Genomic DNA, 15,368 nt, shown 5'->3' with positions numbered 1-15,368 from the left:
TGTAGATTTTAAAATGAGAACACTGGTAGGCATAAAATTTAAAAGGTTATCATCAAATCATTAACATTGATCAGTTTCTTCTAATAAATGAATATCGTTATTGCTAATAACACTGAAATGAATTTTGAGCTAATTTCTTGATTCAGGACTGTGGGCCCATCTTGTAGCCCAGTGCATTTATCCCTACCAAAAATCAGCCTTGAATCTCAAAAAGGATTGTGAGCCCCTTGTGCAGGGGTAAAATAAGGGGGAAAAAAATTTCGTTCCCATACCGGGAGTCGAACCCGGGCCGCCTGGGTGAAAACCAGGAATCCTAACCGCTAGACCATATGGGACTCATGTATGACGGATGAATATTTTGAATTATATAGAATGTACTACTTACGACGGGTAAAATTGGAAAACATTTTTATAAAGAAACAAATAATACATCGATACATTTTCCAACTCAGTAAATTTATCGTGCAACGACATTCAGACGCATCCAATGTGACGACATGTCTTTCGCTGCCCCTGGCAATTGGTGACGTCAGTAAGCGTAAAGCATCGTGGGAAATGTAGGCACCTGAATTGGACGAACAAAACACCTCTTCACCTTTCTCTTTTTATATCCTCGTTGATGTACTTTAACCATTGGTGGTATGCAGTATAACAGTTAGTAATGTGAGTATGAGCCCCCTTTCCCCTTTCATGTTACTGTTGTAGAAGTAACGAAATGTTTCAAGTTAGTTGACTCAGGTGACACTCGAAGCTAATTGAGCGAGTCCGTTAAGGAAACCGTCGACGTAAATGGGTTCAATCGTGAATCTACCATACATGTCTTTAGAATGTGGGAGAAAACCCACGCAGGACTCAAACCCTACACGTCTGTACTGTGAGGCCTGCGTGCTAACCAGCGGACCGCCGTGTTTCCCAATACTGTACAAGACAACTTTATTTGTATAGCACATTTGACAACAGCTGGGGCTATGGTGTCATAAATTAGCAGTAAGACACAAATGAAAACACATAAAACACATACAAAGTAGATAACAACAGAACAATGACAGTCTCATGTTGAGTCGAAAGCCAAAGAATAAAAATGTCTTTAAATGAGTTTTGAAAGTGGACCGAAAGGCGGCCTGCCTAACATTTAATGGAAGGTCATTCTTGTGAGAACGACTAAACAGAAAAGGCGCGATCCCCCCTGAAGCTCTGCCTTGTCCTAGGCACCTCCAGCAGCATTTGGTCAGAAAAAAAAGTCGAAGCTCAAACTCTGCCACAAAGCTTTGTAAGGGTGAACCGTGGACTCATGCTGCTTGCAAAGTACTTCCTTCCATCCTGAACTTAAAAGCTTCCTCTGGCTGTTGAGCATCAGGTTGGAGAGCAGCCGCCGCTAAAATCACAATAACCTTGGGCCTCCGTGTTGTTGACTCACTCCCCAAAAATAAATAGATAAATAAATAAAGAAAAGAAAATCCATCCTCCTTTCCCAGACCTGTCGTCTCCGGGGGCGAGCTTATCTAAATAGAATTGATCGGCCCTGGAGATCATTCATCACGCCAGGCCCGGCAAGACAGGGGGGAAGGCGAGATTTGAAGGATTTGAATTTTTCCAGCAGATGTCACGGAGGTGAGCTACGCACATCGATTGGATTGGATTGGAAATAGCTCGGTGTGTGTAGGGGTGTGTGTGTGTGTGTGTCTCCGTGCGTGGTGAGAAAGGAAACTAAGTATGCAAATGAGCTATCCATTACTAGAAATGACATTTATATGAACTCGTGTTTGCTCTGTTCTGTTTGCTGTGTAGTCGACGCTAAAAGAAAAGAGGGTGCAAATGAGAGCCAAAAGGACGACAGACGACACGTTTGCTGAACAGCTGTGAGTAGCTCAGTCACGTGCGTGTGTGTGTGTGCGTGTGTGTGTATGTTTACTCTCTTAATTTGTTTGCTTGATCCCACGTATGGTTCCCTTTCCTTCAAGACAGAAGGTCTCGTGCACTGTACGACAAACACACAACAAAGTGTATTTTTTTTTCATCCCGAGTCCACATAAGAATGTTAATTTTCCCCCGCAAACATCTTTTAATAGCGCGCACACAAAAGCATTCCGTTAATGAGATTGATTTCCTGCAAAGTTTTATTTTAGATGCACAAATGCATCAAAGCCTCAAGAACAACAAAGAATTTGCAGTTGCATTCTTTGAGTTGCAGTTCTACCCCAGTCCTATAGGTGGTAGTAATGCCGAAATATAGTATATTGAAGAAGACGTCTGGATAATTAAAAGGGAAGCATTGATATGAGAAAAGCTATGTACTAAATGAATAAATGAAATTCCAGTTAACCGATAAAATGGAAATCAAATAAATGTGACTATTTCACAAATATAACAACATTTCTGTGATGGAGTTATTTAACTTTGTGAGGAACTGTTTCAACTTTAAGAGCGAGCGGTTGTTAGGCCACGCCTATATTTCAGAGCAATTGTTTTGACTCCACAATTTTGTGATTGTTATGCCACACAAAGATTTGCGACTGATTCTTTTTGACTTAGCGAGTGTGTGATTGTTATCCAACACATACAGTGCCTTTTTGAGTGATATATTTTGACTCTACAAGTGTATTGTTGTTCGGCCACACATAGCTTCGGTATAAATTTGGCAATGCATAAATGTCGAGCGCTGCCTATCCCCATTTCTGCCTAATCCTCCGTTTACGTCCTGTTCTTATCGTCACATCGACAATAGCTCAGCCAATGAGATTCCGTTACTTGGCATAACAGTCAAATGAGATGCCTATTTATTTATTTTTTTTAAATTTTTTTTGGCCACTGGGTTAAAGATCGCCCGGTGGCAAAGAGTCCGCCGGATTGAGTGAACGGTAGAACGCATAATAAATATGCAGTAATGAAACTCATGAAATATTCATTGACCTGCTTCCTCCGCTTCCTCCTCCGCTTCCTCCTCCCACTGTGTGTTCTCCGACACAGGTGAGAAATAACACTTGGATGACACCAATGTAATAAGTGTTACTATTCGAGCCTCCATGCAAATGGGGCTGGCAGATCCACTTGTATTTACATAATTCACTGTCAGAGAGCCAGTCTCAGTATGTTCGGGTTTGCCAAAGCGCAGAATGAGCCATAACATTCGGTCATATTTGGGTCACGGCAACCGGCCAGTGAACCAGTCGGAGTATATGGACTGCAAGCATGCTGGATGGAATTAATTAGCAAAGGCTTGGGTCCTTTCCCAACGAGTACCAACATTCTGTCATATATACACCATATAAAAATACAAACGACAGGATTTTATTTTCTTCTGAAAGAAATCTTGTGTATGTAACGATTCAAAGCCATTGTGCAATATTTTATGTTAAGTCTTTTTTTTTTTTAAAGATAATGCAATTGGCACAACTGCCTTTGGTCTGGTTCTCATGTACATGTTTTTTTGTTTTTTTTTAATTTGCCCTCCAAATATGCACAGGTCCACTGCATAAAACCTTTCAAGGGACACTTACAGTCAGAATAGAAGCGAATAGAATAGAAATCTTTTCCTGTCTATATAAGATACATATACAGTTAAATTGGGTGTCCTGTCAATGATACTAGTGGCTCGAATCTAGTGTGCTATTATAAAAATAAAAAAAAAAGAAATTCAATGCTTTACTCGAACCATCTGAATTAGAGGAAAACACCACCCCCTCGAAATCCAAATGTACCCTGGCGAGGATGAAAGGACCGTCTCATCTGCCTCGCCGCCTTTGTTTTTGTCGCTTGGAGCACTCGCCGGCAAACACCATCAATGTGCGTTTGCTCATTTGGCAGCAAACGCAACAGATTGACTGGGGAGCTTTTATAGATGGGCGAAAATGGTAGGCGCGCGGGAGCAACAGCTTGCGCAAACACAAATGGTGCGCAAATTTGCCCGATGGAAACGACGTTCAAACAACTGATTGAACTTATTGAACCGAAAGCCATTTTCTTTATTAGGCACTCACTCCACCCGCGCTCTAATGAAGCTGAGATGCCATTTGCAGTTAAAGTTTCTTGCCATGAGAGTCAAATCTTCAAGAGGCAATTATGCTATTTAAAATAATATACATAATTATGAGAACTATCGAGATTCGTAGAAAAAGTATTGATAACTGGTAGCTTTAACTTACTGTTATCAATATCAGAAAAATTACCAGTGTGCTTGCTAAAAATTGTATTCATATATCATGGTAACCTCACCTCATCGGAGAAAACAAAAATGAAAAATGAAATAAATGAAAGTGAACAAAAGCATTGCAAAAATATATATGTCTTTGAAAAAACACAGTATTTAGAAAATAAAACATGAACAAGGTTTATTCATTGAATTTTTTTCAACTTCGGCGGGCCGGATTAAAACGTTCAACGGGCCGCATGTGGCCCCCGAGCCGTAGTTTGCCCACGCCGGCTCTCAAATTACTCCAAGAACATACAGTGAAATTGATTTCAAAAATGCTTTCAAAGACCTTAATCGTAGGTATGGGGACAAAAAAAATGTTTTGAACCTCGATTTAAAAGCATTTACAACTTGCCAGAATTCCTGACTAGAAGTTAATCGACGCTTTCGCTTCTGAAAAACAAGACAATACAATTCATCCTGCAGCATTTTAGATGTGAAAATGAATACATAATTACAGCAATGGCATTCTGAGCGTGTGTCATTGTAGCTGTAATTGCACATTCGACAACTAAAGACCCTTTTTTCTTTTTTTGTTTGTGAACCAAGGACTGAGCTAAAAATAAAGGGATGTCAGTTCCTCTGTGAAAGAACTGCAGGCGCATCTTATTGTTAGACTGAGACTTAATCAAAAGTGTGTGATCGGGCTTTGATTGGAGCGCGTCTTTGTTTGATTTATTTATTTTTTTTTTTTTACATCCACGTCGGATGTCGGACAGCAAGGACCGAATCTTTTCATGTTATTAAATTGCTTTTTGGGCAAAGCAGCCACAGCGAGACATTCCCTTTGACAACTCACTTTTTTTTTTCTTCATAGTTTATTTTTTATTTTTTTTTTTTTGCCTTACTCTAATCCAAAAGCAAAACATGACACGCACATGCTATTATTTGAGTTTTTCTTCTTTTAAATCTGTCACTCTGACTGGTGACTCAATATGAGTTTCACTTTGAAAATGAAGCAGCGTACTAACATAAATAAATGTCTTCCACGCTATTTGAATTGATTGAAATGCAGCTGAAACATCATGAAACATATTTCAAACGTCGTCAACTATTTTTTGTATGTCCCTTGAAGGACCTGTGCAAACTCAAATGGCCTCCGTTGGATTGTGTTTGGTTTTGCCGCTTTCACAGTTTGTAGAACGTGTTCGCGCGTGTGCGCGTAATACAAAAATAAATAGATTAACAATGAGGAGCAATCACACGCATCACTTCCTGCATTTTCACTCAATTACAAAAACATAAGATTTTTTTTCCGCAGCGAAAGAAAAACAACATTAGCGTACGAAAGCTAAAGAAGAAGCGACGTGATGGATGGCGACGGATCGACACCGTTTCGTCTTTTCCTTTTTTTTTTTTTTTTCCGAAGCGCTCACTGTTTGTTTCTCTTGCAGGTGCTCGCCAGACACATGCCGAGTGATGCCGGCGGCCATGATTTGAACATTAATCACATGAGCGGCGCAGCACTCAGGCGCAGCAGCGCAGCAGGCGTCACTCACACGCTTGTGGCGGCAAAAGTGAAGCAGGTGCGGCGGGCATACTTTTCTTTTCGCAGTGCCTGAACAAAAAAAAAAAAAGTGACGTGCTAATTCCTCAGTTTTAAACACAAGGGAGATCTTTTTTTGGAGGAACTTAACAGCGGCGCAAACTTTTCGAAGCATCTTTCGACACTGGCTTTTACGCAAAAGCGAGAGTCAACAGGATGATGCAGTGTTGTGAAGCAACGCAACGAAAGCGGAAAAAAACTAAAAGTTGAAGCTGTTTCTGAAGAACTGAATCTAATTTGCTCATCTGTGATTTAATGAACCTTTCTAAATGATTCAATAAAGACTTTACCTGGTTAAATATTCCTTAGGAAAAGAAAATATATTTTTTTACTAATTACAGATCATTTAGTGGAAAATCTATTTTTAAATTAATGTTTGATTAATAGTGACTGTATTTTTACTCCACGTCTTTCAACCTGAACTGTATTGTATTTCTTGTAATGTAAGATACACACGTGCACAAACACATCATCTCTAGTGTGTTTGATGCGCTTTCTGTGATTGTTTTTTTTTTTCTGCAGTTTTGCCGTCGGGGGCGGGTGGCAAGCCATCATGCAGAACAGCTGCTCGATCGAATTATCACCTGCCTAATCGGGCCTGCCTGCTGCTTTGTAGTTGCCGCAGCTACCCCGAGGTAAACAATTCCCTGGAAAACAAACTTGCACGCCAACAGGAGTTTCACTTTTATGTCCTTGGAATCCATTTTTACCATCAAAGCAGTCGCGTTGGCAAGAGAACACATTTTTGGGGTGTCCTTCAAGGAATTCATTTACGACCGAGCAAGAATCCATTTTGATAAAACGTCAAGCAGCCTTTTTTTTTTCCAATGCCACATCAATCAATACGAAAAAGCCAAAACCGTTCAGTTCAACGTCTTTATATTCTCTTTTTTCTGCACGAAATAGGTGAAAAATAAAATAGAATATTGTCAGTGTAGCTACTATTGAGATAAGAGTAGATACTGAAAAAACGTGTCTGTGTGTGTGTGTGTGTGTGTCTTCAGTAGTCAATTCGGGCTCCAGTCTTCCTGTGTGGGTTTTGTCCGGGTAGTCCCACATTAATCGAACACTCTAAATTCCTAAGTCTGGATAAATTCTGTTTAAATAACTGATAATAAAAACTGGAAAGGAGCGGACTTACAACAGAGCCCTGAGGGACTCCAGTGTGGTAAAACCCAACTTTAGATGGCATCATGATGGACCTTATTATACCTGAAAAATAACTCATAGACTGTCGTCCTATGACTTGAATTTGTTCCATACTCCTTACTCACAAATCTACTCCCTCTATTGAAATTAATAGAAATTCTATTAACCCCCCCCCCAAAAAATAAAATACAGACATTTTTAATGGGAAAAACAGTCAGATAAAAAAAACATTGTAATGTGTAAAACAACCAGTAATAAAATGATCAAATACAATGAAAGGTAAATAAATCAATTTTCCTTAATTTCCAGGTTTCAAAACTAATTGTGGTTGAAGCCGTCTCGCAACACCAGTTTTTGCTCGCAACACAAAAAACATTTTATACATGACATGTAGATATTAATATTTAACCCCACTCACATTGGCATAGCTCCTTTGTCACAGCAATTATGGCAAAATCATTCAGCAGCAACACATCTCGCCCGCCAGCATGACTATTCGTACCCAACATGTAATTGCATTAAAGCATTCCATTTGTAGGATTTGTGCTGTACACAAAAAACAACAACAACAACGACACCAAAATAGAAGCTTGATGACTGGTGGGCTTGTAAAGAAAAGGTGATAACACTTTGAAGGCTGGCCAAGTGGTCAGCTCGGCATGAATAGGTGGCATTGCGGATAATGGCCTTAATGCACTTTTGAGTGTGCTCGTCGGCAATAATTGCCACGTTCGCTGTACCTGCGCTCTCGTAATGGAATCGGATGAGAGCCAATTCGGGAACCACAACAAAAACTCAGAAGCACCAAAAGAAAGAATTTAATGGCCACGACGCAAGAAAGAAGTCACATGTTGCATTAGAATGAGAAGAAATTTGGAATTTTACAATAACCAACTATTGAGTGAATACATTTGGTATTTTACGGAAAAAAAGTCCAAATATGAGAGAAAATACATCAATGTTTTTTTTTCCTTTTCAGTGACTCATTGTTATGGGAATTAAGTCGAAATATGAGGCAAATATGGGTCGAATATTAGAAGAATGAAGTCGGAATTTTCTAAAAAGTAGGGAAAGTACAATAAAACAAAAAATGAGAAATGTTGATATTACGAGAATATAATTTTGAAGCATTTAAATTAGTTTTCTTTTCTGTGTCAAGTCGACGTGAATAAATCAAAATATTTGAATATTGGTTGAATATTTTTATTGATATTAAATTAAAGTAAACAACAATTAAGTTGTAACATTTAGAAATTAATTTGTAATTTTAGAAAAAATATGGTAGAAAAATTGCGAGAAGGAGAATGTCATTTTTCCTTTAATAAATTGTGATTTTGCCTCTTCCAAAATATCACATGGCCAAATTTAGGCAGAAGATCTTTATTTTTTATTTCATGCCTTCACAAAACATGAGCAGAGAAAACAACAACAACAAAAAAAAAACAACGTAATAACTCACGCAAATATGCATCATGTTCTTTAGCAACGCATTCATTCCTCATACGTGGCAGGAGAATTGGTTGATATTGAAGTCCTTTTCCTTGGGAAAAAAAATGAGCCCCCCCCTTCTCTGATTTTGTAGAATCAATAACCCCCGAGATGGAAAGCTAATTCCGCCGCTTTTTCATCAAAATTATCGACTTCGCTCGCCATCTGTGCTTTATTAGACTCGGCGGCACTCTTTGGACTGCTGATATGCAAATGAGCAAAAGAAAGCAGTCATGTGACCTGTGGAAAAATGGGAAATGCAAATTTACCAGAGCGTGCTGCTACATGTGATCAGATAAATATGTCTATCTTGATGAAGCAGCACGTGGCTCATTGCCCAGGGTTTTTGTTTTTTGCATGCTTGTTCCAAGGAAAATATGAGGTGAAATTAAGGTGTCGAATATGATGAATATTTTTATTTATTTTTTTTTTTTTTTTAGTGTTACAAGAAAAGTCGTACTATTTGGAGAGTAAAGACAATTTTACAAAATTTACCATGGAATACAAAGGTAGGAATATTCTGTTAAAAAGTCACAATTAAAAAAAAAAATCATATTCTTCGACTATTTAATATTTTATCGGAAAAAAGGCCCAACGCCAGGAATATTATGAGAATAAATTGTCATTCTAGAAAAAAATAATTCACAATTTTCACAACAAAAGAGAGAATATTGCAACAATATATTTTTTTGTAATATTCCGACAAAAAAGTACAAGAAAAAAAGGATGTGCCAAGAATAAATTGTATTATTTAGAGACTAAATATAATTTCACAAGAAAGACGTCTGAATAGTCTGAATATATTTTTAGACCAGAAAAGGCAAAATGTTAAGAAAATAAAGTTGTGATTTCACAAGAAAAAAAAACATAATATTCACAGTGTTGTGATTTTTCAAACTTCTTTGTCTTACTCTCAAACTAAAGCTTTTTGCGCAACTTTTTACTTAACTTTCTTTCCCCCTCATGTACACGTTCTGTCAATCTGGCTGTCTGTCTTCCAAAAAGCATCTTCATCCTCACGGTATTCTCAACCTTCCTCGCAATCTGCCGCGATGGAAGTTTCTGTCGTCATATTCACACAAACGCATCCCAAGAAAAAGAGAAAAGGCTCCAATTAGCATCTCTGCGCAGGACTCAAACCACAAGAGAGTCTCCAGTCATCTCTCTGTTTTCATTATGCACAAAAAAAAAAAGAAGCAAAATCCTGGAAGTCATTTAAGCTAAATTCAAGGAAAATGCATACTCCGAAAAGTTCTCCAAGAAAATGAATGCCACCAAAACTTTCCAGATTTGGTAGTTTTCCTTACTTTGACACTCACGTGCCAAACAAATTTTGTAAAGTTTGAAAATTCAACCCCTGAAGCATGAACAAAATTTGGCAAAAAATCTCTTAAAGATGTGCCTGAAAAGATGCATAAAGTCAAACCATTTTGGTTTGAAGCTGACATGCTAGCGTCATTTTCAGATTGTAGCACACTCCAGAATTTGTTCAAAATGTACCCCTCTGAACTTATTTCACTTAGCAGTATGAAATTTAATAGACGTGCTTATCATGAAAAGATCCACCAAAACATCCCGATAACAAAAACACAGCAAGTCAGCCATTATGATTTGAAACGGCCATTTCCAGGTCAGCGCCTCTCGACAGTCAGCGCAGTCGACATCTCACATCAGCATTTTACTTAGCAACATGAGACACACTATACACCTAATAGAGCAGGCGTGGGCAAACTACGGCCCGGGGGCCACATGTGGCCCGTAAAATGTTTAATCTATATATATATATATATATATTGTTGTAATGCTTTTGTTCACTTTCATTTAAAATTAAATGTATTTTTTTTTTTCTCAGATGAGGTGACGTTACCAAAACACTCCGTCCATCTGCTCCGGGTCCGACCCCTCTGTCAAATTTTAGAACCCGTTGTGGCCCGCCAATCAAAAAGTTTGCCCACCCCTGTAATAAAGTATATACAATAGGCAAATCAGGATACGCACACACACACACACACACGAGAATTGAACTCACCATGTCACGCGGAACTCGAAGTGCGAGTGAATAATTCAGGCGAGCTAATCAAACCAAATTCACTTCAATAATTTCACCGGTTGGCAGTGTGACGCACGCAGGTGCACCAACACAATTACCGGCGCGGGGAGGTGGGGTGCTTAGTCATATCAAACCTGTCGAACTCTGTCGCTTGAATGAAGAAAAATAACGTGCACGGATAGAAAAGGCGGCGCAGATAGCAATTCATTATTCTCAGATATAAGAATTTTTTTTTTTTTTAAATGGCCGCAGCTAAAATGGGAACATGATTGACATGCTGCAGCTTGCGGCACGGCGCTTCGTGAACTCACAAACGCAACTGTAACGTGATCAAAAAAAAAAAAAAAGCAGCAGCTGAGCTGATGCGCTCCTCGCCTCGATCCTTGAAGGAAGTTTCTGTCATCTTTTGTGCGTGCTACGTTCTACATCGTGCCTTTCCTGCCGCATGGAAACTTTTTGTTCATGTGTTGCCGTGTTCCGCACGCGTCCCTCCTTTGCTTTTTCTTCATCAAATAATTCCGAGGGTACAAAGCCGCCCAGCTGCGCGCTGGAGTGCGATGAAGTCATCTTGTTAGATCAGAGCAGAAAGAGCGCAAACGTAACAGCTCGCTAACTAGGTTACTGTTGCGAATGACGGGTTTGGGTTTCAAAAGAGGGTGAAGGTTTAAGGCAGGGTTAAGCTTTCAGTTTGGTTTTTCTCATTTGAAAATGAACAAAAGCATTCCAACAAAATATCTGTCTTTGACACAGCACAGTATTTACAAAATAAAACATTAACAAGGTTTATTCATTTCATTTTTGTCAACTTCGGCGGGCCGGATGAAAACGTTTAACGGGCCGCATGTGGCCCCCGGGCCGTAGTTTGCCCACGGCTGCGCTGCTGTCATTACAGTTACTAACCAGTCTCTTTTATTTCTCGTAATGCTCATTTATTTGAGTGAGGCATTTATTTTTCTTCACTATGTTCAGTTTGGCCTGGCGGCTGCAGCTGTTATGACAGAAAAAAAAAAAAAAATGTACCAACCGAGCTGTGAGCCAACTTCAAGATTTCTCTGGCTGTGACGGACATTATTCCTCTTTCATTGTTTCATTCTTTCCAGCGAGTGTGTGCCAGCGAGCATTACTTTAATTGGGCCGTCACGGCCAGATGTGCGCGCGTGCGTGCGTGCGTGCGTGTGTTCATCCTAACGGAAAGGGCGTTCGCTTTCAAGAGGCCGCCACGTAAAACGCTTTATGGATGCGATTTGTATGACGCTCCGCTCGTCATCATCCGGCGATGATGCCAAAGCGACACGTGTCCGCGAGCCCCATTAAAACATTTGTCACCTCGCAAATTAGAAGCCACAATATTGTTTGAATAACGACGCCGTCGAATGTATTTACTCAAGCCTCGAGAGCCGCCAGGCTAAACGAGACGCAGCGTTCATCGATCGCAATCGCTGACACGCCTAAAGAATCATTAATAATAGCACGACGGCTTACATTTCTGACATAAATATCAAATTGAAATGCAATTCCGTGGCGGCCATCATTTCACAGTCACTGACCACGGCGGTCCATTTTGCACGTGACCGAATAGCCTCGCAGCGATTTGCGCCATACGTCGAGCGATCGAGTTAACGCCGGATGACCTTGGCCTCTTGAAAGACGAGCTGGAGTGAATGCATATTTCACGCCGTGCCACGCGCGCATTATTGAGGTGTTACGTGGACACTTTCCTCCGTGTTGTTGGCGCCACGATCTATTTATTGGGTAAATAACGGCGTTGTGTCGACAGGCTTTCAAAAATAATCACCGGGATTAGATTTGGACCCGAGATGCCGAGTTTGCTGTTTTGCGCCGCCTCTGCCGGTTTCCAATATTTCCTACGTGGAAATTGAAGCATTAAAAGGCACGCACATCAATATGCTAATCCACAGGAAAAAGCCTTGCTGGTTGAGATAGAAAGAGGAGATAAATAAGATTGCAGATTCTCTCTAGTTTTTTTTTTTTTATATCAAAGCGGAACATTCAATTTTGCATTTAATCTTCAGCAATGCTTGGTGACATGTTTGGTTTGTTTATCGTGCGATTGTCGGGGTTCAACAACGGGTTATGTCTCCTCAAGACGTCTGCTAACTAGAAAGTAAAAAAAAAAAAAGTGACTGAAAAAAGCCGACAAATAATGTAAGCGGCTCTCAAACAGAAACGCTAGCTAAAGTCGAACGGAAGAAAACACGCCGACTGCTGAGTTTGATGCTCAATTAATCGACGACATCAACGCGATAGTTTAAATATTTGCGTACGATGCAGACCGTCCGGCAAGTTCGTCAACGGACGGTGGCGATCGTGCCGCATGATGAAAATAAATCAACACCGCCGAGACGATGAGCCGAGAGGGTCTAATTGGGCAGTGAGTGGTAACCATGGCAACGAGAGTCAACATGTTCCCCGCCCCATCACCAGGGCGCGAATGACCCGTACCGCTTTAAATCTTTTGGGAAAACTCGAGACGAGTCTTCCGGCATTACACGCAACATTTCTTGGATTGGTATGACTTTATTATCGTAAAATGTTATGTCAAATCTGTATTTCCATAAAATTCAGTTTCACCGTCATAACTTTTGCATTTCTTCTTTTTTTTAATCTGAACTCATTTTCTGCTGCTAAGATCCATATTTTTTTTCATTCAGCTGGAAGCAAATGAGTGAATATTTTTTTTTTCTCTCGTATCTTTATATCGCGAGGATTGTAGGGTCCTTAGAGTCATGATACAATCCGAGTGCAAATTTCGAGGGTCACACGTATGCCGGGTTGTTTGTTATTTTGGTGCTTGTTGCTGGTTTGTGTGTGATGAAGTAGCAATGGTTTGAAATGCATATGGGAAAATATTTCTAAAAAAATGCTTATAATAAGCAGTCAATATTGTTTTCCATAAAAATGGGAAAAAATGTAAACATGGAAAAATCTTGAAAAAAATTCACTTTCCAATGTTTGGGTTTTGTCAAATTAGCATTTCACACCACAGGTAGGATTTCAATTTTTTTTTATCCTGTATAGTCTCTCTATATCACCAATAAAATAGGGTTCACTTCAAACTCTGTAGGCACTGTTCAAAAAAGTGCTGCACCTGCCTGCCGTTTTGACGAACAAAACAACGAACGAGTGAACGTCGCTTCGACTGTTGCACATGTTGCTGTTTTAATGGCATCAAATAACGATCCATGCGCGAGAGCGCACCAGTGTTCTTCCCATCTTTTCGAGCAATGCATTATTAAAGCAAGCACGTTTTGTTGTTGTGGTCGTTTTCGTGATGGCGATGCAACGAGCGAGTTTGCGCATCTCTTCCACTTCCACTTGTTTGCCGCCTTTTGCGCTCGCGGAGCCCCTCCGGCTTCCAATTATCACTCATTTCATTTTGTAATCTCTCCATCCAGGCGCAGCCTTTGTCCGCCTCCATGTGGCCCAGGGCTGGGTTGGGCTGAGGGAGGGGATGGTACGGCACAGCTGGCCTGTTACCACAATGTGCACACTGGCCAGGTTAGACACACACACACACGTAATGTAGGACAGTGCAGCGCATACCTAGCAACCGGTCAAGAGCCTACATGATGAATGCACCCGAAGCGAAAGAACACAGAGGTCTAATCCGTCTTGGGCAGCCTTCAAAATGACCTGTTGGCACACTTTTGGACAGGCGGTGCTTGCATTCATGCGTGCAATGCCCATTGCTATGAAAAGGAGAAGGACTATTTTGGATTCTCAGGTTAGCGGGTGCGACTGTGTCATCATGACCAAAGGCAAGAGGAGAAACCAATGGGTGGAAAACAGAATGTTCCATCAAAATGTCTTGCGTTTGTGGGGGCGCTTACTGCCTTTATTTTTGTCATGCTCTATTGGGTTGAGATCAGGTGATCAGCTTGACAGTTGAAGCATGTTCAATGTGTTTGTCTCGAAAAAGACTTGAGTTGGCCATGCAAGATAATTCAGTTGGTTTGCTTTCCAAAAGTGTGGAGCTGCTGGGTCTTGGTGCCTTCATTTTTTTGTCTTGAGTAAGTGAAGAAAATCTCAATTGCATGATGCCTTCAGAAAGGCTTGCATCTGAGCATCCCGCTGCCTTCAATTGTGCTTGAGTAAAAGAAAAGCATGCTCTATTGGGTTCAGATCAGGAAACCAACTTTCCATACACGAATATTCCATTTCTTTGCCTTTAAAAAAGTCTTGAGTTTTTGGGTTTAAACTGCTTTTGTTTTTGTCTTAAGCTGACTTGGCAAATGTAGAATAAATATTCCATTGGTTTGCTTCCAAAATGCACTGAATGTGTGGATTTGCTGCTTTCACTTTTGTCCACAGTAAATGAAAATCATGCTCTATTGGTTTAAGGTCAGGGGAACAATTTAGCCATTGAGGATTTTTCTATACTTTTGCCTTGAAAACATTTTAAACGGGCCGATCTTGTTCTCTTCACCTTTGTTCACAGTAAATGAAAATCATGCTCTCTTGGTTTAAGGTCAGGGAAACAACTTGGCCATTGAAGATTTTTCTATATATGTGCCTTGAAAACATTTTAAACGGGCCGATCTTGCTGCTTTCACTTTAGTTTCTAGTAAGTGAAAAGCTTGCTTGGCTCGTGATGAACTGACCATTGTAAAATATTCCATTTCATCACGACTCTGACCGGAAAATAGAGAAAATCATAGCTGTCCATGTAGCGAAGCACTTTGATGAAAAATGGCTCTTGGATCAATAAATTATCTTTCGGAGCGATTGTTTTTCGCCGGTTAAAGTTATTCATAAACTGACAAATCAGGGACCTGACAAATCTTAATGCAAACGACGTTTTGAATCAATTTACGCCTGCTTTTTAATGGGTTTTTACGCAAGTACTTTATTTTTAATGGAGCACAATTCGCTCCCAGTGAAAGCATTATTTTTACTGGAGTGCCGTGATTTAGTGCGTCTTACAC

General features: G+C 40.1%; 1 non-coding gene across 1 annotated transcript; it reads right to left on the bottom strand.

Annotated features, from left to right (window-relative positions):
* Positions 1 to 263: 263 nt before the first annotated feature.
* trnae-uuc (transfer RNA glutamic acid (anticodon UUC)) lies at positions 264 to 335 on the bottom strand. The gene has a single exon. It is a non-coding gene; the product is annotated as a tRNA-Glu (tRNA).
* Positions 336 to 15,368: the final 15,033 nt, after the last annotated feature.

This window comes from Idiotropiscis lumnitzeri, chromosome 17 (assembly GCF_059441095.1).
Source record: "Idiotropiscis lumnitzeri isolate Australia: NSW breed Sydney's pygmy pipehorse chromosome 17, RoL_Ilum_1.0, whole genome shotgun sequence".
NCBI lineage: Eukaryota > Metazoa > Chordata > Actinopteri > Syngnathiformes > Syngnathidae > Idiotropiscis > Idiotropiscis lumnitzeri.
This window is presented reverse-complemented; position numbering and strand designations above follow the sequence as displayed.